Genomic DNA, 3367 nt, shown 5'->3' on the forward strand with positions numbered 1-3367 from the left:
CACATTTTTAGTCTTTTAAATTATTAAAAGATCATAAAAATTATTTGAGACCCTGTCTCAAAACTAATTAATTAAAATAAAATTCACTTAAATTCCTGCTTGAGCCCCAAGTCTGAAACTCCTGGGCTCCAGCAGGAGTTTAATTCAATTTTATTTTAATTAATTAATTAATTATTTTGAGACAAGGTCTCACTCTGTCACCCAGGCTGAAGTGCAGTGGTGTGATCTTGGCTCACTGCAACCTCTGCCTCCCAGGTTCAAGTGATTCTCATGCTTCAGCCTCCCCGAGTAGACATCACACCCGGCACACGCATTTTTGTATATTTCGTGGAGATGGGGTTTCGCCATGTTGGCCAGGCTGGTCTCCAATTTCTGACCTCAAGTGATCTAACTGCCTTGGCCTCTCAAAGTGCTGGGATTACAGGTGTGAGCCACCGCACCTGGTCTATTTATTTATTTACTTTTTGAGACAGGGTCTTGCTCTGTTGCTCAGGCTGGAGTGCAGTGGTATGATCATAGCTCACTGCAGCCTTGACTTCCTGGCCTCAAACAGTCCTTCCCACTCAGCCTCCTGAGTAGCTGAGACCACAGGTGTGTGCCACCATACCTGGGTAGTGTTTTTATTTTTTGTAGAGATAGGGTCTCACTCTGTAGCCCAGGCTGGTCTCAAACTCCTGGGCTCAAGTGACCCTCCTGCCTCCGCCTCCCAAAGTGCTGGAATTACAGGTGTGAGCCACTATGCCCGCCCACCTGACCTAAATTCAACTTTGGAATAAAATAATTTTTCTGCTGTTAAAGGGATTTCAACAAGCTGGTAGAGAGATGTTGGAGGTAGGAGAAGTATAGTCTGAAATTTACTCCATATTAAAAAACCCAACAGCCATTTCAAGGAGAATAAAGAGATAATGAGAAGGGGTTAATGAGGGAATGATTTTATTTATCTATTTATTTATTTTTGAGACAAGGTCTTTCTCTGTCACCTAGGCTGGAGTGCAGTGGTGTGATGATGGCTTACTGCAACTTTGACCTCCCAGGCTCAGGTGATCCTCTTGCCTCAGTCTCCTGGGTAGCTGTGACTACAAAAATCCGATCACGCCTGCCTAATTTTTTCATTTTTTGTAGAGATGGGGTTTCACCATGTTCCCAGGCTAGTTTCAAACTCCTAGACTCAAGGAGCTCAGCCTCCCAAAGTGTTGGGACTACAGGCATGAGCCACTGCAGCTGGCCAGGAATGATTTTAGAAATATTTTGTTGTTCTGGTATGGTTTGGGTTTCTGGAATTAAAAAAAAGAAAGAAAGAAAGAAAAGAAAAAGAAATATTTTGTTGTTTGCCTGAATAGCCTTTGCTCTGGAGATTTGGAGGAGAAGCCAGTGAGAAACTCACTCTGCTTTTGGTACTGATGGAGAATAATTTCTGGTAGCCACAATTGGCATCACTGGGCTTGGGTCCCACTGTCACCAATGTCTTCCATGATACCCAGCCCTCCCTGTCTTAGGACACATAAGAGCAGCACTTCTCCCTAAAGATCCTTCTCCATTTTCAGTTTACTCTTTCTCAAATCTTGTGGGGTGTAGGCAGGGGTGTGTTCTAAATAACCTATTGTTAAAATTTTAAGAATTTTGTGGGTCAGTTGTCAAACACAGCCATAATTAAGAATTAAATAGGCCAGGCGTAGTGGCTCATGCCTGTATCTCAGCACTTTGGGAGGCCCAGCGGGTAGATCATGAGGTAAGAAGTTTGAGACCAGCCTGATCAAAATGCTGAAACCCTGTCTCTACTAAAAATACAAAAATTAGCTGTGTGTGGTGGCGCATGCCTCTAATTCTAGCTACTTGGAAGCTGAGGCAGGAGAATCACTTGAACCAGGAGGTGGAGGTTACAGTGAGCTGAGATTGAACTACTGCACTACAGCCTGGGTGATGAATTGAGACTCCAAAAAAAGAAAGGAAGGAAGAAGGAAGGAAGGAAGGAAGGAAGAAAGAAAGGAAGGAAGGACAATTAAATTATATCCACCTTCCCAGTTTGGGCAACATGGCAAAACCCCATCTGTACAAAAAAATTAGCTGGGTGTGGTGGCGCATGCCTGTGGTCCCAGCTACCTAGGAGGCTGAGGTAGGAGGATCACTTGAACCTGGGAGGTTGAGGCTGCAGTGAGCCAAGATCACACTACTGCACTCCAGCCTGGGCAACAGAGTGAGATCCCTGTCTCCAAAAATAATAAATAAATAAATAAATAAATAATATCCATCTTACAATCAAATAAGTTATATCCAAAACAAAGATATATACTCAAAGTTCTTCACTCCCTAATTATTTTACAGTGTGTTACTATTATTTGAGATCTTGAGGTTATTTGTATTTATTTTGTCTGTATGATAGAAACACTATGGAATGATGTGCTACTACAAAGCTCTTCCCAATCCTCTGTTCCCATGTCCTGTAATGTCACCTCAGTGGCTGAAATAAGCTACTGTATTCCCATGAACATTTCTGCCAGGGAAATCTGCAAATGCCGCAGGAATCTGATTGGTTGTTTTACTGATTGTCTACACTTAGCAAACTGATAGAGAAAATGTTAATAATGCAGATTAAACTTAAAAGTGTTTCATGCTAAAACAGTTCCTTTGTGACTAGCACAAAAAATTGAGAAAATATTCTTTGAGTATTTGAAGCTATTAATCTGATTCTGCAAAGTCACTCACGTCATTGACAAATGAGTTCAGTTCAGACAGAAGGATTGTTTCACTTTCATCTTACTCTTTAACATAAGTGAAAATATCCATCAACAGTTATGTTAGGACTAAATCTTCTCTTAGTTGTAACCATATATTGGCTACAGATAAAAGAATTCATAAAATATCTGTGAAAACATTCCTTGAGAATCAGTTGTGTGCATTGAATTTAAAATAGAGTATTGTATGTTTTATTCTCATTTTAAAATTGTGTGCTATATATCTTTATGTCAGTAAAATTTATAACTAGATATACAAAAATTTACCTAGATATACAAAAGTTTTTTTTCTTGGAGCCCAGGTTGTTGATCATTTACTGGCACACTGCTGCATTCCAGGTATTCTTCAAATCATAGCTGCAATCATAGCTCGACAACTAAATGTGTATTTAAAAAAATCTAGAGCTGGGCGCGGTGGCTCACGCCTGTAATCCCAGCACTTTGGGAGGCCGAGGCAGGTGGATCACAAGGTCAAGAGATCGAGACCATCCTGGTCAACATGGTGAAACCCCCTCTCTACTAAAAATACAAAAAATCAGCTGGGCATGGTGGTGCATGCCTGTAATCCCAGCTACTCAGGAGGCTGAGGCAGGAGAATTGCCTGAACCCAGGAGGCGGAGGTTGCGGTGAGCTGA

This window comes from Cebus imitator, unplaced genomic scaffold, assembly GCF_001604975.1.
Source record: "Cebus imitator isolate Cc_AM_T3 unplaced genomic scaffold, Cebus_imitator-1.0 Scaffold379, whole genome shotgun sequence".
NCBI classification, from domain to species: domain Eukaryota; kingdom Metazoa; phylum Chordata; class Mammalia; order Primates; family Cebidae; genus Cebus; species Cebus imitator.